The 25,065-nt window shown below is 34.7% G+C and overlaps 1 pseudogene; it reads right to left on the bottom strand.

Moving 5' to 3' along the window:
- LOC129315616 (rhomboid-like protein 11, chloroplastic) overlaps positions 1–24,780 on the bottom strand; it is a 57,688-nt pseudogene extending 32,908 nt beyond the window's left edge.
- Between the last annotated feature and the right edge of the window lie 285 nt (positions 24,781–25,065).

Raw genomic sequence — 25,065 nt, 5'->3', positions numbered from 1 at the left:
ATATGAAGTGTGAGGTTGAGTTCCTAGACCAAGGTAGCCCTCACATGGAGAGTAAGTCAGGCTAGCTTTGGGAGGGAGTTAGCTTTAATTGCTCAGGATTTGCATCGAAGGGGCACAGACAATTCGATGGATCAGATCATGCCTTAGTTTATATTTTGTGCCTATGGAGGTACAGTAAGTGTAAGGTTCACCTAAAAGCTAAAGAGTACCAAGGAGCATTTTGTTGTTTAGGAAAGGTCATAATAGCCTATCTCATGCATTCAAGCATTTTAATTAGTTAATTATATGTTATTTTGAATCTATTATTTATTTACTTGACTATGGCTTTCATTGTAATAAGGAATATTGATTTCTCTGTTACTGAGATTGTAGTTGTCTCACCTTTTTCTTTACAATATTTATAGGTCCAAGCAAAGGATCTAGTAGTGGATGGGAAAAAGAACCGAGCTAAGGGTTTGCTTATGAATTGTAAAGATCTGCAACCCCTTTCTTTTGAACAAGTATATTGTAATGTATTTAGGTTAGGGTGCCAGTAGGATGTGACTATACATATATGTGCATATATGTGGATTGTGTGCTTGTCCATGAATTTTTTCTGCTTGTAGACTTGTGTTTAGGAAACTTGGTTATGGTATGTGGTTTTGATGGATTCATTTGATGGACCAAGTTTTCACTACAAGCAAATACTTATTTTGGTGTATATATATGAATATGTGTGATTCTACACGCAATTGCAAAGTGGTTACATTATGAATTGTATGCTAAGGGCAAACATACATCTTGGATAGAGAGAGTGGGTGCGTGGGCCCCATAGGGAGCTCTGAGCCAAGTGAAAATGTTTAGCATATGTATTTATATAAATACATGGTATTTGGATTGATTTTTGACCACTCTTATATGATTTGTGCATTTTGGAGGTTTATGGTCCATTTTGGGAAGTGGCACCTGGGTGGTCAAAATTTGGTATAATGGGTTTTTTCTATATCCTAAATGTTCTATAAGGTGTTTTTAGTCCTATTTGATGTGTCCAAAGTGTTCTCACAGGTTTGTGATCATTAGGATGAGATTTGGACAATTTTGAAAATGGTTTTTTACTAAAAAATTGCACTTTTGCATCCGGGTGTCTAAATCTCAATCCGACTATTAGATTTCTCTAAAATTTAGGTCACAAGTAAAATATAAGCTTCATGTGGGCTTTGGAATCACATTGATTGGACACCAAACAAAGAAATGGTGCACTCCGAAATTTAGTCCGGAGGTGCTGTCATGATAGCAATAGTGTTGATGTTGGGACATGCACAAATTTTAATCTGTCAGTTAGATCTTTTTGAAATTTGGTGCACTAGTAGTACTCTTTAAAAGTAATAAGTGGCTCTGGAATCCCTCTGATCGAAGGTCAGATGACGAAATGGTGCACTCTGAAAGTTGGTCTGAATGTGTTGTCATGACAGCAAATATGCCAAACCTTTAATGTATCTAAATTTTAATCCGTCCATTAGAACTTTGTGAAATTTGGAAAATTATTATTAATCATTAAAAGTGACATATGAGATTTGAAATCACTTCAATCAGAGGCTAGACAATGAACCGGAACCTCCTGGAAGTTTTCTCGATAGGGCTGTCATGACAGTAAAATTGATGCTGTCATGAGATCAATTAACTGCCCCTATTTGCCTTATTTGCTTCCATGTGCTACATATTAATCCTTTATGCTTTCCTAAGAGGTTTTATATGCGTGTTTTGCTATTATGTAAATTGGTTAGTAATTTAAAGGGTTTGTTTCCTAAGTTGGTTTTAGGATCAACTCCTTAACCATACTTAGTTTATTGGTTGTGGTGTGTTTTTGGTAACACTCGGGGCAAGTGTTACATTTGGTATCAGTTTTAGGTTTATGATTCCTCTTTCCTAGTTGACACCATAAATACATTACTCTTATGCTCTTTCCCTTATGCTACTAACCTGGATCGATATTGTTTTTCTTTTTCTGGCTTGTTCCTTTAAGAGCGGAGAAAGGTCCGTACGCATATGGTCATACACCTTTCAATTGTAAAATGAAAAAACCCCTTATATCAAAATTTGACCACCCGAGTGTCATTTTCCAAAATGGACTCTATGCCCCCAAAATTTACAAATCACACAGGAGTGGCAAAAAACTATTCTAAAAAAAATATGAATACATACGCTAAATATTTTCACTTGGTTCAGAGATCTTTATGGGGCCCACGCACCCACTCTCTCTATCCAAGGTATATGTTTGCCTATAGACACCATTTGTAATGCAACCACTTTGCATTTGCTTATAGAATCATATATATATCAAAATAAATATCTGCTTGTAGTAGAAACTTGGTCTACTAAATAAATCCATCAAAACCACACACCATAACTAAGTTTCCTAGCCACAAGTCTACAAGCAGACAAAAATTCATACACAAGTCATACTGTAACACCCTCAAAATTTACAAACCGATTTTTCACAAATTATTAATTCAACAAATCATTTTTTTTCATTGAACCCTTATCATACCCTTATCATGGTAGAAAAGTTTCTACCATGATAAATCCAAGACAATATACCACAAGTCTTAAAATATCTCAAAAAAGCAATTAAAACCATGAGGGACAGACAGGATCCTCATGGCATGATATTTAAATCAGGTCATGAATCAAGAGGGACAAACATAATCCCCTTGGTCATATAATTGTATTTAATAAAAAGGATTAGAGTTTACATGTCAAAATAAGAAATGTCCTAGGTTGGCACAAGATACATTGCATAATACAAAATGAGAGGCAACGTAAAAGATGGTGTCTCATACACCAAAGTTACGCCTCTAGTGCTTTCTCGGCCGGACTCTCTCCTGTAAAAATATTAACCACGGGGAATAAGACTTGAAAGTTCCAGTAACCAAAAATTAATATGTAATGATGCATGCGGATATAACTAATCATGTGATTGATAAGTGGGCATATAAAACATTTAACTGAACAATATTTTCAAACAAACCGAACAAGTATTTAATTTGCATGACTGCACCTTATATCCTCCTTTCGCCATGCTCGGATGCCAAATCACCTAGCCAAAGGTGAGTTGGACCAAGCGACATGCCACTCATTGGGTCCAATGAGGGCTTACCACGTGGTAATAATTAACCGAACAGAAATTCCCATTAACACCATACATTAAAATACCCTGACAAGTCATGCACCATTTAAATATCCAAATAGGAATATATCCGAACAATAATATCTCATCATGATAAACAAAAATAAATTTTTTTTAACCCACTTGGCAATAATTTCAAACAAGTATATACAGTATTTATTTTCAATAATTCATAATTTTTCCAAACAATAAAAACAACACATAACCATTCACAAACACACCCATCACAACACATTAATAATGGTTACCTTGTGTCTTGAATAACAAGTTCCCCTTCACAACTCCTTTTTCACCACTATCTTTGTCAATATAATCTACATAATTATTTCACAATACTATATATTAATTTTAAATTAAAATAAATAACTCTAATTTAAAGAATTAGAAAGTCTTAGATCTATAATCCATATTAACACTAATTTAAGATTCATGCCTCATTTAACTTTTCAAATTCTTTTCTAAAATTCTCGTACCCTAATAAACTATTTTTTTATCCTCAAATCACTTCTAGTATCACAATTTCATCCTTCTATATTCTAAAAATTCATCCAAAAATAAATTAAAAATTTTAGAATTATCCTGAAGCCTCAAATCACCTTTCTATAACCTCAAAAATACCTATTCATACTTAAATAAATATTTAATAATCAGAGGTTCATCCCTACATCTCAGATTCCACATAAATTCAACCATATAGATCTAGATTTTAACTCAAAAATTCTTAAACATGAGTTTTAACCTCAAGAAAATATTCTATAATATTTATTATATCCCTAAGAGTTTTAACCTATATTTTTAATCCATCATATCATCAGATTAACTATCCTATAGAAAAATCCTAATCAAAATATTTACTCTATCCTACAAAATAATCATATCACTAAAAAGCTAATATTATTTAGAAAATAAATATAAAATTAATTTTGTAATTAAATAAATTTTTAAATGCTAATCTAAACTGAAAAGTTAGAACATACCTGAAGAAAAAAAAATAATCCCCCCTTGTGAGAAAACGTCGAGCAATGTGAGAGGAAGAGAGAAAAATAATATAAAAATGGGATTGTGGGTCCCAAAATTATATTAAAAAAACTATAGGTCTGAATTTAATTATTCAAACCTTTAGGCTATAAGTTACAATTTCCTCTAAATTGCATCTTAACCTCTCATGCTTCTTAATGCACACACCCCCTGCTTTTTATACATGAAGGCACCTCTTATCTTCCCTCATCTAACCAATGTGGGACTTAGAAACAACAACCTTCCACCCCCTTTTTTTTGTTCCTTCTACCTTCTCTTTTTTTTTAACACACACAAAAAAAAATTATTTATGTATTATATCTTAACTAAATATTGCTTATGTGGTTTTAAATTTAAATTTTTAAATTCATAATTAAATACCTAACCATAATATTATTTCTAAATAACCTCAAATAATATAAATTCCTATTATTATTATTTTTTTCCTCAAAACCTAAATTCCACAATTTCTTTATTATATAAAAATCAGGATGTTACACATATAATCTATACCTATTCACACACATATATACATAATCATATCCTACTAGCACCCTAATCCTAAATACATTATAATGGATTTGTTGAAAAGAAAGGGGTTGCAGTTCTTTACAATTTATAAACAACCCCTAACTTTGCTCCTTTTCCCATCCACCATTGGTTCCTTCACCTGGATCTAGAAATATTGAAAAGAAAGGGGTGAGACAACCATAGTCTCAGTAACAAACAAAACTATATTAATTATTACCAAGTAAGCCATAATCGAATAAATGAATAATAAATTCAACATAGTATATAATTTAGCCATTTTAGATGTATGAATGCCTAACATAGGCCAGTATGGCCTTTCTTGACCAATAGAATACCCCCTGGCACTCTTTAGCTCACAGGTAAACATTATACCCACTTGTACCTCCACAGGCACAAACATAATCTAAGGCATGATCAAATCCACCTAACCGCCTATGCTCCTTCAACATGAATCCTGACTGAAGCTAACTCTTTTCCAGAGCCAGCCCAACTTACTCTTCATGTGAGGGCTACCTTGGTATAGGCACTCAACCTCACACTTCATATGTTAGATTCCCTCCCCTACTGAGAGGTGTCGAACACTCAATCCACTAACTACCTTAGTGCACTGAGCTCACAATACGAAAGGCAACACTGAGTACTAGCAGTGTGCCATAGAATATCACAAGTTCACATCTCCCCATTGGTGAACTCCCACCAAGATCATGCCTTTCACTCTTTTTTACTTTTCTCAAGTATTGACCACTTCAACACTCTAAGGTAGTATAACAAATATCACTCCTCCCTTAAGCGGTTCCTTAACCTCTCTAAGGTACCTAACCCAATTACACTTCCTTAAGTGTAACTTCCATTCTCTATAATTTCAATACATGTAAACAACCTCATTTCTATAAAAACAATATTATTAAATGAATAGAAAATATATATGCACTATTATCCAAGTAATTCCCCATAAGTCTTTATAAAACACAATTACTTGCATTTAATCATTTAAAATGTGTAATGCATGATAGCTAGTAATATTTATTCAAAAATAGCTCAACAAAGCAATAAGAAATATAAATTCCCCTGTTACCTAAACCCTTTAGTACCAAAAGGGTTCCTCTTATACAAAATAGGACTTGGCTTGTTCCTAAACTTCTCAATAAGTTTCATTAACAATTCCCTACAACATATAAGTGATCCATATCACTTTTCATGGAAAATAGAATTAATGAAGACTATAACTCACACCACACAACTTGGGTCAATAAGCCATAATCCATCCCAATAGTCCATATATTAAATCAACCATTCACATAATACCACTTAACCACCAAAACCATTTATTAGCTACCACTAGGCCAATTTCCAATTCATATAATTTTTAATCAATTAAAAACCTTCACTTAATGTCACCAACTTTCACCATTAGCCCTTATAATGAAAACTAAACCTTAATTTAAATCTTATTGGGCTCAAATAGCAAAATTATAACTAAATCAATAGGTTTAAACTATTGAGGAAAAAGACCCAACCTCTTGGGGTTTGACTTTTGCCCTAAAACTTTGTTTTTCACCTAAATGCCCACTCAAAACATTAGGACATCATGTAGAAACTCAAAACAACCTCTCAAGGACCCAAGGAAACTAAAGCTTACAAGAATAAAGCCTTTTAGATCAAATTTCAGAAATTTCCTCTTCTAAAAATTGATGAAAACCAAGAGGGAAGGAAGAGGATTGAAGTAAGGAGTTTACCTATAGTGTAACCGAGCTTGCAACAACCGCAAAGCCTCCCAAATCCGAGCTCTAGCTTCTTTCTCTTTCCCCTTTCTCCACCATCTCCTCTTCTCTTCGTTTCTTGTTCGTTTCTTTCTTTGTTCTTTGTTCTATTTTTGTTTCTGCGTTCAGTTTTCCCTTTTAAAAACTGATTTAAAAAATTTGAAAAAAATTACAAGAAAGGGCTAACATTTTTTATTATAGCACAAAAGCTCGAGTCAACTTTGGTAATTTTTCCATACTTAAAAATAAAATAAAACTAAACTTTTGCTGGGTAGAATTCAAACTCTGGACCTCTATCAAATTATTCTTAATTTTAATTTAATTATATATATTTTATTTTTTAAAATAAATTTGAGTCTTAAAATTTTTGGGATGTTACAAAATGTTTAAGGTAATTGGGGGAATTCTATTTTATGCTTCTATGTGTTAATCAGTTTATTGATTGATATTTGATAATTGAATTGTGTGAAATTGATTAAAATGCAAATATGATTTGCTTTGTTTGAAAAGCCCACTATGAAGTGGTAATTTAATGGAATTCGATGATTTTGAAATTTATGGAGTTTAATGATTGTGAATGTGTGAGGTACAATGATTATAAATAATTTAGAGTTCAATTTGATTTGGGGTTCAATAAAAATGTGTTTAAAGAGTACCATGATTTCTTATCAATGAGGTTTTTTGACTATATGTATTGTAAGGAGTACAATGATTTGTGAAATTGTGAAGTTTAATGAAAATATGAGGTTGAGGAGTTCAATGATTAATTGTTTATGTGGAGTTCTATAAAATATGTTAATTATGAATTATTGCATGAACATGCATTGCATGATCTTGAGAGGCTGGAGTTCACCTAGGAAGAAGAGTGGAGAATTAAGTCTACGTGGTAGGGCTCCCATCCAAGTTGATGGCTTGCCTGGATTGTTTATATACTCATTGTCCCACCTATTCAATGAGGGACTGTCCTACTAGTTCAACGAGGACTCAAACCTGGTTAGCTATCCACTAGTTCAATGAGGAAGCTAATCTAGGGAGAATAACACCTTGTAGTGTGAGAAAATGGTAGAAACTGTGTTCTATAAGTGAGTTGAGTAAGCCTTGGCTAAGTAATCCCCTCAAGTGTTTAGAAAAGGGAAGACTTGGATTATAGACTATCTGTAAGGACGACAAGACCAAACTATAAGGTCTCCCTTACTAAACCACATTTAACTCAAAATCATAGCAATCTAAGGTTTAAACCTCAAGAGATTACCAAACTGTAAAGTTTTATAAAGGAAGTTTCTCAAATTCTTTTAAAGGAATCCCAATCTCAACAATTCAAATCTCAAACATTATTTAATAAGTCCATATCAGAGTTTTGAAAGTAAAGTAAAAGCTGAAAAATTAATTAGGACCTAAAATAATGAGTTTTAAAACTCAAAAACAAATTTTATGCAGAAAATGTCACTTGCTCTGTGGCTTACGGCATGTGCACCATGGCTTGTCTTCTTTGTGCCATATGCTGCAGTGCATTACACGAATTTGATAGCATCAGTGCTGTCATTTGGCAGCATAAGAAGCAAACTTCTGACACATCCTAAATCTCTGTCTGACATCTGATTGAGGTGATTTCGGTGTCTACATGGAGCTTTCTCCTAGTTCTAGCTAATGGCACTAGTTTCACACTCAAACTCATTTTATATAAAAAGTTAAACACAAAAACCCATATTGATCACTTTTCACAAAATTTCACAAATTGGGTGTCCTAACTCAACCATACGTACCAATAGCTCACACCAACCATCCGACCACACTCAATGGACTCTTATAGACTTATGCAATGCACCACACGCAATCATAAACACTTACATTTTAAAATCATCACTCAACCTTGATTTCATAAAACATAAAGGGGGAGGGAATGTTGTACAAAATCATCAATTTTATCCCAAACCTATCAAAATATATTTTCTACTTGCACAAGTATTTTAGCCTTATCCATGGGTTTACAACCAAAAATCACAACCCAAGGCATAAAATACACCAATGATACACAAAATCATGCAAGTAGTGCATAAAACATGTCAAAGTTGGCCATTACATTAACCAATACACATGAAAGTAATAAAAAGATAGGCTTATAGAGGATTACTCCACAATCCTAGGGCTTTTATGTGTTTTCCCCAATTCAGATCCAATGAGTTAGGTCCTGAAAATATTAAGAATTGAGGAGTGAGTGCAACCACTCAATAACCAAGTTTCACTTAACCATATAATTGCATATTAATTGTAAATAGATGCAATTAAACAAAACATAGATATCACATATAACACTCGGCCACAGATCACAAAACTAATAACTATGTGATTGGACTATCCACAACACACCTTATCATGATATTTCACAAACATAACACGGGGTTGGAAAAATAACAACCATTCACCCTCAACACATGCCAGACTAGAAAACTAACAACCATGTGACTGGACTTATATGCATGATAATATGCCAATCTTATATCTTCCTGTTACCTCTAACATAAAATCAGTGGCTATCACATGGCTACGTCCTCCACAGACTAACCCAGCCTTCCACTTGTGAGGAACTACTAAGCCAGAGTGAACTCACTCACTTATGTAATTTAGTTTCGCCCAATACTAACAACATAGGGTGTCATACCCTTAATCTTGCCTCCTCATGAACTGGCAAAGACTAGTTAGGTTTGAGTGCTTCATAGAACAAGTAGGACAGTCCTAAATCAACCATGGGACAAGGGCTACCTCTCGATTCCAATGGTTGGTGTCATAGCAAGTTCTTAATTCCAGCTATCACTGCTAGTACCATATGGATTTAAATCAATCTACTCCTCTCCCTAGGTGAACTCACGCCAATTATCATGCTATGCACATTTATCACATATTATACATTTCAATAATTAATTCATGGAAATTAATCTCATATTAACATATTCAATTTCTCTACATAATCCATATAATACATCACAATTCTCCACCTATAATAACAAATCACAATCAATTTTATAAAACACAAAGGGTGACAAAATCAAGGTTTTCTTTTCAAAAACCATTTTGCAAATCACACACTTTGCCAATATAGATCATTAATTTAAATCATAATTCACATTTCATAAACATAATTAAAATTCAACTATAAAGATTAAGTTTTCTCTAGTTACCTCAAACCTTTGAGAGGTCAAAGGTTTACCCCTTATTATACCAACTTCCTAAGCTTCTCCCAAGCTTTAATAGTTTAAAAAATGAACTTCACTACATCCATGTCATAAGAATATCATCATTGTCTAAATCTCAAAAATTTATCAACACATAACTCCATACACTCTATCTTATCAATCACATAGTCACTACCCATTCATACCTAATGGGCTCATTAGATTCCATTAATGCACATTATTACTAATAACACCTCAAATGATCATTAATGCACATAAACCTCTCCCAACTACTATATTTATATCCATTTTTAGATATTAAATGCTCCCATAGACCAACCACTTTTAAAATCATCAATGTGGTGTTTCAATACATTAAACAACTCCCATTATACTCATTTTAACCAATGGAATCGGACCCATAATCTTATGGATCGAAAATCCATCCTCCAACTTAAACCCTATTATAACTCATCATAAATGAGGGAGAGAAATGAAGAATAAGGCTAAGGCTAGGTGTTTAAGAGCTTCCATCTAGCCTCAACGTGATCCCACAATGTGCCTTAGCAGAGCAAAAAAAGAGCTCTTTAGTTTCTCCTTCCTCTTTTTTGTTTTTCTTGCACTGATACGAATCTGATATATCATATTCTTAGCCACGCACTGCGGCATATGGCACAAAGGAGCCCGTTGCTTTCAAATTTATCTTTGTACACCACGATGGACTGATCACATGTCGTAGTATATGGCACAGAGGATAATTCTTCACCTTTTCTTCCTCTTTCCTTGCCCGAGTGGCCCACCATCAATCTGAACCCCACTTCTAGGACTGAAATCACAACAATTATGCCAAGTTAAGCCCCTTTAGCCATACACTTTATTAACTCACTAATTACCCTCATTAGGTTAATAAACTAGGATTAAATTTTCTTGGATGTTACACTATCCCATTATGGTATAGCCCACGGTTTCATATCAAAGGAATAAGGAGGATATAAGGGAGGTGTGATCATGCATATAGTAAAAAAGGGCACATGGTTATCTGTATTGTGACCCTAATGATGGTTATCATGAATTGAGTCTTAATCCTTCTCGAGTATATGTCATGTGATGGTGTCATGAACTCTCTTTTGTATGGAAGTTGTTAAAAAGCATTATTCATGAATATGGTGCTATTATGCTAGGAAACGTGAATTTATGCTCTTAAATGTTTTACATGATTTGAAAAATTGATTATATTTGCCACTTGCAGCTAAATTAATTGACATGCATTAGTATAAGTTAGTTAGACCTTGGTTACTGAGTGGTTGTGTTTACCTCGCCGTCTTCAATATTACAAGGAATAGCTCAAGAGGATCAGATAGAGGAAAGCACCTAGAGGCTTAGGACCATGATCCTATTTAGTATGCTTCTTTATTTTTGAGTCATTATGTGTATTTGACAATTTAAATTGCCAACTAGGATTAGTCCATTTTTGGTTCTTACTTGCATTATGCGTTTGTGAGTTGTTAGTGTATTTTAGGCCTTAGGGAGTGAGTTTATGATATGTGATATCTGTGATAGGGCTAAAATACTAATGCAAGTAAGGGTTAGGCATAGTATGTGTTGATTATGAAATATTTGATGAAAAGTGACTGAAACTTCCCCTTGTATGCTTTTGAGGTTAAGGGGTTGAGTAGTGAAATTGTAATCTATAAGTGTTTAATGTGATATGGTTCATTGCACAAGTTAGTGTTAGTGTTTTGCATGTGGTCTAAATGGTGTCAATGGATTTTGGCTTTTGGTGATTGAGTTTGACATTTAGTTTTGAGAAAAATATTGAAAAAGTGTAAGCTTTGAATAGAGTGTCCAAATTTTGATTGTGTAATAATTTGATTATAAAACTAAAGCTATTAGTTAGAGCTCGGAAAGAGCTTTCTGTAGACACCTAGTTCGCATCAATTGAATGTCGGATGCCTCAAAATTTTACAGAACTATTTTGTTTTCTAATGTTCTTGCAAATACACTTATGTTTGAAATGATCCCATGCTTTTACATTTTTGTGAACTCTAATTTGTCTATTTTAAAGACTTAGAACATGGTTTTAGTTTTTTTTTTTTGAATACTTGGGATCCTAACTTTTTCACCCATTTGTAATTTGGTATTATGTTAATTATCTTAATTCAATTTCTTTATTAATTAAGATTTAGAGTTAATCATGGTTTAAAAGGAGGAGGATATTACAAATAGCTCACTACTATTGACTATCACATATAACTATATAAAAATATATCATAATATACCATTGAACATAACATATATCACATATTTAACTTTAAATCACTTAAATATAACATTTCTCCTCTTCTAATTTATAATCACCATATTTCATTGCTTTTCACCTCTTTACCAACATACAGCATGATCACTACTAACCAAACCTCAAAATCACTCCGATTCTAAACCCTAGGCTCGCCTTAGACTAATATACATTCTTATTGGCCTTGAGCTCACCTTCAGTGGTAGAATCACCCAGCCAAAGGTATTCTGTCTCACTTCTGGACTATGGTTTTCCCCTAATACACACAATGGGGTAACTTCACATCATGTTGATACTAAGGACTCCAAATCTCCAACATCGCCCCTCAATAGGCACTAAGGAGATTCTCTAACACCATACCTCAAAAGGCATTAAAGAAATATAATTCTCCAACACCACACCCCATCGGGCACTAAAGAGAATGATGCCATATGGTCTTATCACTACACTCCACATGGGTGAACTCCCACCCCTATAGTCATGCTTCTCAAACCAATTTTAGGTTCCCAATCACAACCAATTTCATATATACACATATATACATTTCTATATTAAATTACACAATTTTTTTTAGTTGTTTAACCAAAATTCCTTTTTATTCAATAAACAATAATGTTACAAAACATGCTCAGTTTAAAATGCATTCATGCACTATATAACATACTCATACATGGTTACAATAAATAGTCAAACAGAGAAAATTATTCTGTTATCTTAACCCTTCTGTCAATAGAAAGGTTACTCGTGCACTTTAGTTACCATAAAAGCTCATCACAAGCTTCCTTTCTCAACTCACTCATAAGATATGCCAATCTACACACAATTGGCACAATTTAATCAATTAGTCCCATTGACCAAAAATACACAATTATCAATTATGGCTACACCTAGCCATTCATTTCTTTCCATTTATCCATTCTAAGTCCATTTCCACTCAACTACCACTTTTAATCACTTCTAAATCACATTTTGCCTTTACACCATTTCCACCTCAATTTTCTATTGAATTAAGGCTAAATTGAGCTTATAAGTTCAAAGTTCTATCATTCAACTCTAAACCTACCACAAAGGTCCAATTTAACTTTTGAGAACCTTTTTATTACTATTGGGTAAGAAATAAACCTCTTAAATTTACTTGATTCAATTTCTCTATAACTCATATTAAGAAAAATTAGGGTAGATTTGAAGTTAAGGGCAGTATAAAGCTTACCTGATAAGTCATTAGTCAAAAATCTCACCCAAGCTCCAACAATAGCTTGCCCTAACTAACTTTGATCTCTTCTCCTCTCCTCCTCGTGTTTTCTCTCTATTTCCTCTCTGAATCTCAAGCCAAATCACGACTTAAGAGGTCTCTTTCTAGTCTATGCGTTGTGGTGCATGTAGCACAAGTCGCAATGCATGGCACAATGAGGAGAAATCCTCACCGCGTGCATATACTTTGATCTGAGACATGTTTCTTTTGCTTGTACCTATTCATTCAACATCCAAAAGTGTTAAATTATCATACAACTATCCAATTCTCTAATTCTTTATCAATTACCAATTTACCCCTGATTAATAGCTAATCTCAAGATTAAAAAATCAAGATGTTATATGAAGCTAAGGAGTGGATTGAGTGAATAGAAACATTTTTTGAGGTAGTGCCATGCTTAGAGGAGTAGGTGACTTTGGCTTCAGTGTTGTTTATAAAGGAGGGAAAAGACTGGTAGAAGTCAATGAGATTGATGAGTAAAGTTAAGTGGTCATAGCATGATTTCAAAGTAAGGTTCTTCAACTTCTATTTCCCAGTGGCTAGGATCAACCAAGTAGTGAGCCTTCATGATGCCATGCATTGCCCGTACACTGGCCCACTGGGAATGATGTAGACATAGTAGTCCTCTAGGAGATTAAACCTTCTTTTGGGATAAGAAAGGGCATCCCTTCCATGTCTACGTAGAGCACCGCTCTGAGATCATAGCATATGACCTTGAGGGCCGATCGATCGTTGCTAGCTTGAAGGAGCACAAAGAATGCCATCTAGTCCTCTGAGGCCCCTATAGGGGGCAACAAATGGAGAACTTTCTCAAAGCCGTCAGTTTCTACAATAGCACTAAGCATCACAAGAACAACCCCTAGATCAAAACTGAGGCATAATACTTCGAAAGGACAAGACATGAGGGCGATTGCATGTTTGCCAATTCTTGTTTGAGCACGGAGCTAGCCAACATAGACAATCCAAGCACCATTCACATGCCCATACATTCAAGCAGACCGACACCCCCGCCACCCACTCCCCACAAGCTTAGAGGGCGAAGCGAGCAAATGGAAGGGATTAGAGATGCTAGTCCTGTATTGCTAGGCATAAGCAACACATCAAGCTGAGACATTTGAGGAAACCATTAAAGCTGAGGCAACAAGATCATCTGCTATGATAAAAAACATAGGCCTTTCATGCACCCTTTGGACACTACCGTATGTGGCAATTCGCATCTACACAAGCTTATCAAGCAACACGATGGGTAGGCTCTGTGTGACATATCATAATTGGGAGGACGCACCACCTGATTGCTCGCCAACATGTGAGCAGATTATCTAAACTTAATAGGGAATGAGGGCACCAACTATGCATCAAGCACGAGTAAGAAACCCCACCACGCTAAAAGCCATCAAGCAAACAGAGGAAAATGCCCAAGCATGCATCTTTGGGACTCGCTTGGGATGGGACAAACCCAAGCATGAAAGTTTCATGAAGTGCCCCCAACAAGGACCATCACAATGCTTTATTTTAATTAAACTGTCTGATTCCCCTTATGCATACTAGTTTTGAGTCAACTATTTGACACCTAGGGAAAGGACCCTATAGGGCCTGTTCCCAGTTCATCCCCCAACCGACATACGGCAACCCCTGTCACTGTGGGAGTAGCTTGAGCAGTCTATCAATAATCGATGAGTTTGGGGTTGGAACCCCCATGCCCAACCCTTAGAGCCAATCCTTTTCCCAAGGTTACAATTCTATTGCCGACTTCCCTTACCTACATTGTTTCATCGACCAAAGGCTATTCACCTTAGAGACCTGATGTAGTTATGAGTATAATCAGGCATGAGAGGTACTCAGTCTTCTGAGTTTTCAAGGGTCGTTGGGGCCCCACAAGACACCATGCAATATGTGGTGCTTTTCTAGCTGTTGGACCCTAGCTCCAACTGAGCCATTGTCAAGGTGGGCAGGCTATTAAACAGAAAAGAGAACTCTTCCTAAGGCCCCTGCTAATGTCTCCAGACTCCCTAACGTTATCGTCAGCTGTTACGTCTTGATTCAAGAATTTTAACTTGATTCCCTTTCGAAGTATGAGTGTTGCACACTATTAGACAGGCTTCCCCCATCTCTTAAGATCAACTAACCCATGTGCAAGTGCCATTCACATGGAACCTTTCCCCTATTTGGCCTTCAAACTTCTCATTTGAGTATTTGCTACTACCACCAAGATCTGCACCAATGGCTGCTTTGCCCGGGCTCATGCTCAAGGTTTTGCAGCGACTGTCGAGCCCTCTTACTCATCAGGGCTTGGCACTTGCCCTAATAGCTAGTTATAGGTTGTGTGCTTCATCGCTATACATTTTTGGGGCTAGTTGATTCAACAGGTGAGTTGTTACACAGTCCTTAGCAGATTTCAACTTCTATGACCATCGTCCTGTTGTCTTAATCGACCAACACCCTTTGTGGGATCTAGGTTAGCATGTGGTTTCATTAATGTTCCCTTCTCAGTTCCGGTCTACCACTAGTATGAATAAAACTCCTCGAGGTTGATGTACACAAGCCCGTATCAATATTGCCTAATGAACCTAAGGGAGGAAGAGAAGTATGAACCAATAAGGACACAATGTAGAAAGAGAAGGTCAAAGAGCCCATCTACTAGGTCACCTTACAAGCTATTAAAGAAAAGCCAAAGTGGGCTATCCTAGAAAAACCAAGCGTTAAGATAACCCAACACCTGAACCTTTATACATTAAGGCACATTTTGACGAGAAGTAAATGACTAGGGTCCTAGTATACAACGGCTTAGTGGTGAACATATTACCAGCCCGTATGATGCTTAAGATAGGGCAGAAGAGCAAGACTTAATGCCAACCAAGGTGTCTATTGTAGGATTCACCAATATCGCCTCTAAAGTCCTTAGTGTATCACCATTACAAGTTGACATTAGGACTAAATCCTCTTTGACAACCTTTTTCATGATTAGCACTATAGAATAATATCAAGCCCACTTAGGTCAAGACTGGATCCATGCCAACGAGTGCGTACCTTCCTCACTATATCATATGCTTCTCATGTAGAAAGGGAAAGAGGTATAAGTAGTTAGCTAAAGATAAGCCATTCACAACAGTTATTGACTTTATAGATGTGAGGTATTATGATGCTGATGTGGGCTCATTTACAGTTCAAAAGGCACAAGGAATCCTTTCGTGCAAAACAACAATGAATGCTATAATGCCTCTAATATCATAGAGATGCTAGCCCATTATAGAAGTAGTAGATGATTGAGTCAGACAAACAAAACACCATAGCAGCCGTGGCCATTTAGAAGCTATGGTTGCACAATATATAAGAGAGACTAGAAGACCTAAAACCTTTAGGGCTGAAGTCATATATAAAGATGAAACCCAAAGGGTAACCCAATTACACGAGCTAGACCCTACACCTCTAAAATTTGAAGACATAGCCCTGGAGGTTCAAGATCCACTAGAAGAAGTAAACATTGAATCCCTAAAGGAGACAAGGATCACTTTCATTGGCTCACTACTAAATGAAGAATAAAAGAATGCTATCAAGCAAGTACTATAGAAGTTCAAGGATTACTTCACATGGGACCATGATGAAATGCTAGGGCTAGGGAGACAACTGGTTGAACACAGACTTCCTATCAAGCCGAATTACAGACTACACCAATAGCCTATTAGGAGAATGTCAATCAAGGTAGAGTATAAATAAAGGAGGAGATCAAATGCCTTCTACAAGCCAAATTTATATGGCATTGTATGTATGCCTAGTGGCTCTCAAATATAGTCCTAGTAATCAAGAAAAATAAAAATCTATGAGTTTGTATAAATTTCTAGAACATAAATGCGGCCATACCTAAAGATGTGTATACAATGCCTATTGCAGACAGGTTGATAGATGCTAGGGCTGAAAATGCTTTATTATTATCTATCGATTACTTCTCCAAATATAATCAAATATTTATCACAAAAGAAGACATTCACAAAACTACTTTTAGGTGCCCGGGCTCTATTGGGACATTTGAATAAGTAGTCATGCCATTTGGTCAAAAAAATGTCGAGGCTACCTATTAGTGAGTTATGAATGCCATCTTCTATGATATGATAGGAAAACATTTAAAAGTGTACATAGATGATATAATGATTAAATCTAAGAAGGCATACAATCATACTGAGCATTTGAGGACAAGTTTCTTTTGAATGAGGGAAGTATGCCTTAAATTAAATCTACTTAAATGTGCTTTTAGTGTAATTGTAGGAAATTTCTTTAGATTCCTGGTCCATAGAAGGGGGATTGAAGTAGACCAGAATAAAGCACAGGCTATCATGGAAGCGAAGGTGCCAATCAATAAGAAAGAGCTTCAAAGGTTCTTGGGTCAGGTCAATTATCTTAGGTGTTTCATCCTAAATCTAGCAGGAAAGATGAAAGATTTTTTTGAGCTCCTGAAACTTAAAGATGCTGAAGAGTTCACCTAGATCAAACATCATTAGGCGACATTTGACAAGATTAAAGAATGCTTAGCAAAGGCTTTGGTCTTAGTGGCCTTGAGGGAGAAAGCCCCTTTTTTTTTTTATCTAGCTTCCACCACCACATCCATAGGTTGTATGTTAGCCCAAAATGTTGATGGGGCACATGCGTAGGTAATCAATTATTTAAGTAGGTGTTTAACTCTCATAGAGACCAGACACTCAGCTATGGAAGTAGCATGTTTAGCACTATATTATGCTTGTACTAAATTAAGGCATTATATAATAAACACAATAGATTATTTCATAAAGTGGGTAAAGGCCATTCCTATAAAGAAAGTGGAATAGGACGATGTCATTAACTTTGTATATAAGTAAATTGTGTTTCAATTTAGGATTCCTCAAATAATTACAACGGACTAAGGACCAATGTTCATTGGAAGTGACTTCAAAGCCTTTGCCGAGGAAAGTGGGATTAAATTATTAACATCCTCACCATATTATCATCAGGCAAATGGGCAAGTTGAAGTTTATAACAAAATAATCCTTAGAATTCTAAAAAAGACAATCGAGGAGAACCCTAAAGAATGGCATGTGCAATTGCTCAAAACACTATAGGCATACCGGACGTCAAAGAGAGAAGCCACGGTACTAGCCCATATGTGTTGACGTAAGCACGAAGCCATTTTGCCTATAGAAATAGCAGTCCCTTCTTTACGTGTTGCAAACAGTTTAGAAAGATTGTCTGAGGACTACAATGAGGTTATGATGAATGAGTTAATTTAGTTAGATGAAATAAGTTTACAAGCATTAGATTATATGATCGCCCAGAAGAAAGAAGTTTCCAAAAAATATAACAAAAGAATAAAAAGGAAACAGTTTTAAGTAGATGAGCTCATGTGAAAACTTGTGTTACCACCTGGTTTTAAAGACTGGACCCTTGGTAAATTTTTACCTAACTGGGAAGGACCGTTCAAGATAAGTGAAGTGCTTAAAGGAAATATGTATGTGTTATCTAGCATTGACGAAACTCCACACAGATGGGCTATAAACGAGAAATATTTAAAGAAATATTGGTCATCATTATAATATAGTTTGAAGAAAAAATAATAAAGGACTCAGGGCCTAGAATGGCCTCAAGACATGCAAAGGGCATACAATAATAAAAATAATTTTTCTTTTTATTCTACAGGAATTATGTTACAAGGGACATACAGCACAAATTCAAGAATAAAGAATAAAATACATATATCCTCTATTTACAAAAGGTTTGGAGGGTCTCCCATGTCACTAAAGTCGAGTCTAGCTCTTCAAATAGTATCTGATGTTGACTAAGGGTCATCTTGAATTCAAGCATGGAATGAAGCTTTTCATCCAAAACGGCCCGTGAATCGTCCAGAGCTTTAGTCACAACCTCCAGTTTAGACTTAACTAGACCATCTTCAGCCTCAACCTATGCCAGCTCCTCTTTAGTAGCTACTAATTGGCATCTTAAGTCCACCACCTGAGCCTGTAATGCTTAAAGATGATCTACTTAAGGAGTAATCTCATGGACCCAATCAGTGGCAGCAGTCATCTGGGTCTTGGCAGCAAGATACTCATCCTTTATAGAACAATCATTTTTCAAATAGTCTGAAAGAAGGGGGAGCTCTTTATGGCAACGGTTGATGATTCTGTAGCAGATCGGGACTTGAGTACACTTTCCCTTTTATGGAGTAGGTCCAGCTGGAAGAGGAGTAAAGGAAGGATGATCGATAAGAGGAGGCATTATCTTCTTCCTCCTCTTAAAGTCAGACGAAGGAGATGGAGCTCACTTCCTCTTGTCTGGTCCATCTCCTTTGTTTAAGCAGCTTGAGGAGTGGGTCTTCTTAGCCTTAGGCTTCTTTGGGACCCAGACATAGGAGGATGCATCATCTTGATCCATCCCTTAAACAACGGTCCTCAACGAGGGGGCTGTTTGAGTCTCTGAAGCGATAAGGGCGTTAATGTTTCTCGTCAAATACATCATCAGCACATCAGATTGTGTCCAATCACAACTTACAAAAAGTAAAAATAGGTTAGACTTCATTATAAGGTAAAAGAAGGAAAGGAGGAAGAAAATTGAATACAAGAGATAATATTTACTGGTATTGCTTTTTATTATGCACCCAAAGCACTAGGGCCACCATTTGTTGAAGCGAATGCAAATGTCTCTATCTATAAGCTCCACCTTGCACTGTCTTTGGGTGGTGTGTAGGAAGGCTATCTAGTTGATAGCCTCTCGGTCTAGCATCTCCATGCTAATTTGGGGGACAGCCCCTGAGGGATGCACTAACTCAATCTAAACTGGCCTGCCACTAGTTGAGGATGATAAAACTTTAAGTAGACCTTTAAAGACTTGGAGGAGGAGTTAGTATACGGCAACCACATCTTGGGCGTAGTGGCTGAGAGGAAAACCTCATCCCTTACTAATGGGGTGGGCTTATTCTTTCAGTCCACTAGAGATCTGTACTAAGTAGAAAGGTGATGGTCTAGAATGTTAAAATCCTTCAAGGTCCTTCGTAAGGACTAACTTTGTTGACTAAAGAACTCAAAGAAGTTCTTTAAGTCAGTTAGCGGATGACTAGCTAGAAGGCAGGTGAAGGGGTTGTTGGCTTGGGAATCTTTAGGGAAGGGTTCCTGATAGAGAAGAGGTAAGTAGGCTATCATCCACAGCTTTAAGAACCAGACTGGCCTATGGAAGTTGTTAAAGAGCTTCTTCATCAGCAACTTCCTCATGTCGTCATAGAGGCGGCACAAAAACGTTAGCCCTAAGGCTATCTGATTGTCGTAGAGGAGGGATTGGGTAATCCTCAGGTGTAGCTACACAGTCTTCTTTTAACATCTTAAAATTTTAAGACACAGATTTATAAAAAAAATATATAAGTAAAATATGTATAATTAAATTAAAATTAAGAATAGTATGATAGAGGTCCCAAGTTTAAATTTTACTAAGCAAAAAAGTTGAGTTTTATTTTATTTTTAACTATGAAAAAATTTGACCCAAACTTTTGTGCTATAATTAAGAAATGTTAAGCCCCTCCTTGTAATTTTCCCCAAAGTTTTTGAATCAGTTTTTTAAGGCCCATTTCACGCAAAATTGAAACAAAGAAAGCAAAGAAACAAAGAGAGAGAAAACGAGAGAGTGAGAAGAAGAAAAGGGGAGGAAAAGAGGGAGTTAGGCTTGGATCTAGGAGACTTTATGATCATTGCGAGCTCGGTTACATGATAGGTAAATTCCTACTTCAATCCTCTTCCTTCCCTCTTGATTTTCTTTAATTTTTAGAAGAAAAAATTTCTAAAATTTGATCCAAAAGGCTTTATTCTTGTAAGCTTTAGTTTCCTTAGGTCCTTGGGAGATTGTTTTGAGTTTATATATAATGCCCTAATATTTTGAGTAGGCATTTGGATGAAAAATGAAGTTTTAGGGCAAAAGTCAAACCCCAAGAGGTTGGGTTTCTCTCCTTGATAGTTTAAACCTATTGATTTAGTTATAATTTTGCTATTTGAGCCCAATAAGATTTAAATTAAAGTATGATTTTTATTATAAGGGCTAATGGTGAAAGTTGGTGATACTAAGTGAAGGTTTTTAATTGATTAAAAATTATATGAATTGAAATTTGGCCTAGTAGTGGCTAATAAATGGTATTGGTGGTTAGGTGATATTATGTGAATGGTTGGTTTAATATATGAACCATTGAGATGGATTATGGCTCATTGACCCAAGTTGTGTGGTATGAGTTATAGTCTTCATTAATGCTACTTTCCATAAAAAGTGATATGGATCACTCATATGTTGTAGGGAATTGTTGGAGGAACTTATTAAGAAGTTAAGGAACAAGCCAAGTCCTATTTTGTACAATAGAAACTATTTTGGTACCAAAGCGTTAAGGTAACAGGGGAATTTATATTTCTTATTACTTTGTTTAGCGATTTTTGAATAAATATTACTAGCTATCATGCATTATATGTTTTAAAAGATTAAATGTACTTTATAAGGGGTTATAGGGTACTACTTTTGTCGCACCTGAAAAAATGCGATGTAGACGATGCGCGAGTGGAGGTCTTGGCCTTCGGGGCAGGAACTAGCTGGAATGAGGAGTCGCCACCAAGATTTTGAAGGAACTCTTGGGAAGGATTAATCGAGGATAAGGATGGTCAAAGTCCACGTAGTTCGGAATTAAAAGTTATTGGTGAAAATATTTTTTTGAAGAGAAATTAATTAGAAATAATTCACCATTTTGCAAATAAAACAATTTTTGAAATTTTGATTTGTGTTTTAAATTGCAAAAAGTAACAATTATTTTCTCAATTTTTAAATTTTTGGAATACAAAAAGAAAAGAGTTTAAAATTATTATTTTTTATGTTTATGATTGGGAATTTAACTACTACACCTACAAAGCTTTATTAACTCATACGATAATGCAATCGTTCTAAATATCTACGGAGATTTCAAAATCTCACATGATAAAAGAGTTTAACAACTTAATTTATTTTTTAAGCATGTGTGTGTGTTTAAAGAATTTTAATCATCATGCCTACAAAGTCTTATTAACTTATATGGTAATATGAATATCCTAAATATCTACAGAGATTTCAAAATCTCACACAATAAAAGAATTAAATTTATTTAAATAAATTTTTAATTTAATTTAATTTAATATATATAATTTATATATATATATATATTAAAAAGGAAAAATTAATTTTTTAATCATTCAACTTTTAACTCACTTGCAACTCAGTTCCTCAACTTTTGATTTACCTATAACTCGGTCCTTATTTTTTAATATTTTTTTAAAATTTTTTATCAAATAAAAGGGATAAAAAAATGCTCATATATTGTTTTAAAATACCCTCTTCTTATTCATTAATGTGAGATATAAGCTAACATGAAAAAAAATTAACAAAGGTTAAGGGACTAATTTGTAAGCGATTCAAAAATTAAGGGACTGAGAGACGAGTTATAGTTGAGGGACTGAGTCACAGTGAGTCATAGTTGAGGGACTGAGTTACAAGTGACTTAAAAGTTGGAGGACTAAAAGATTAATTTTTCCTTTTAAAAAACTTATTCGTTATATCTGCAGAGTCTTATTAACTCATACGATAATATGATAATATTAGAAGCCTATGAAGATTCAAAAATCTCACATGAACAAAAGATATAATCGGTAAATGTGGTTACAATTTAAATACATTAATTTGGTTAATTAATTTTCTTAAATTGTGTATTATATGATTATTTACAAAAACCACTTATTTACTATAGATATTGAGAATCACTATATCTGTGAGGACTTATTATCCCATACAATAATGTGATTAATTTAAGTTTCTTTAAAGATTCTTGAAATCTCACATGAGACTTAAATAAATTATTGATTTGGATTATAAAAAGAGAGTTGATTTTAATGGTGGGCCTTTAGAACTCATATATATAAATTTTGCTCTCATATCTACGAAACCTTATTGATTTACATGATACGAGATTATCCTGAATATCTGTAGAGATTCAAAGTCTCACACGATAAAAGGATTAAATAATATTCACTTTAAATGTATTTTAATGTGTAATTATACAACACATATTTTTAAATATAGAAATCTTAATCGTTATACCTGCAAAGCTTTATTGACTCACACGGTAGTACGATTATTCTAAAGGTCTACAGAGTTTCAAAAATATCACATGACCAAAAGATCTAATTAGAAAATGTAATTATAATTCAAATTTATTAATTTAATTAATTAAAATCATAGAAACATTTATTATTTCATTTACAAAATTTATCTATTTATTTACCATATAAATTATGAATCACGATATCTACGATGATTTATTATCCTACATGATAATGTGATTAATTTAAGTCTTTATAAAGATTCTTGAAATCTCACATGAGACTTAAATATTTATTATAAAGAGAGAATTAATTTTAATGATGGGCTATTAGAACCCATTTTTAATATATACAAGTTGGATATTTATACCTATGAAATCTTATTGATTTACACAGTATGAAATCACACTAAATGCCTACAAAGATTCTTAAGATCTCACATGACAAATAGATAATCAAAATATTTGTATTTGCAATCGGTGCATAATGTTAATTTAGCATTCAAAGGAACAGAGAAAGAAACTATTTTGACACTTCACCCCCTCTTTTATCTTAAGGATGTATTCTTTAAGGTTTTTTTTTTAAATTGGCCTAATGCTCAAATGTGGCTTTCAAAAGGAAATAATGATAGTCGTGGTTATAGCATCTCACAAATAGAATAAACAGGATTCATATATCATCACCATCATTAATCACCCAATTTAATTCCCATGGAAATTAAAATCCAGTTGATGTCTTAAAATTATTTGTGAATAAACAATAATCCCATATTAGACATATGCAAGCTCCTAATTTTCTCAAAATAATATGATCATTTGAATGAATAAACAAGCATATGAAATTTTTGAAAGAACTACAAAATTTTGAATAAGAAAGAGCCAAATCAAAGCTATGACTTAATTGTGCATGTAAAAGATGACTTATGAAGAATGGAACAAAATTATACCTAACATTGCACATCTATCCTACTCTTCTTGTACTCAACATATAGATATCTTGAAAACTAATTGATGTACCAAAAGTACGCCAACAAGAGCCCCAGAAAGATATGCAATGTGATTGACACTTTGTATTAAGTAGCCTCCACAAAAAGTACCTAATAATGTAGTTGAAGCTTGAGTCGCTTCCATAACCTTCTCTATCACAAACTGCCCTAATATAAGCACTTCAAGAATCCTTCTTCAACCCCATGAAATCTTTACAAGGACACTGATTGTAAATAATCCAAAAATTACAGCAAAAGCTCCAACTGAAACTACACTTTGCGGTAGAACCAACCATGAAACAAGGTTTGATCTAACACCAGTGAGAATGTAAGAAAGTGACAAAGCAAAGTTCCGTTCCTCCTCTTTAACTAAAAGAAGTGATCTATCATAATATTCCAATATTAAGGAATATGATCCAGAATATCCCGTTCACTCGTTTCTCTAGTTTCCTTTGGTCCCAGGGATACAGAAGTACGATTCTACTAGGCAACATGAGGGATCTTCCAAAATAGGGTGTAAAGGTGGGGGACAGAGAGAAGGAGGTCATGCAAGTGCATTTGCAAGAGTGTAATTTGCAAAGATGAAGAACTTGGACTTGAAATTGCACCATTGTTTCTTTTCCCTGGTAATATTACAGAAATGAAAGCCCGGGAAAGGGAACGAAAAGGAGAGTGCTATCTAGTATGGGTAGCTAATATAACGTCAGATGTTTCCTTAAATCTACATATCGAGGATCAAACCCTACCAGATTTTTGAATGCTCCAATTTCTTACAGCTT

This window comes from Prosopis cineraria, unplaced genomic scaffold (assembly GCF_029017545.1).
Source record: "Prosopis cineraria cultivar Desert tree isolate PC_DT_omini unplaced genomic scaffold, ASM2901754v1 PC7, whole genome shotgun sequence".
Lineage (NCBI taxonomy): Eukaryota > Viridiplantae > Streptophyta > Magnoliopsida > Fabales > Fabaceae > Prosopis > Prosopis cineraria.
This window is presented reverse-complemented; position numbering and strand designations above follow the sequence as displayed.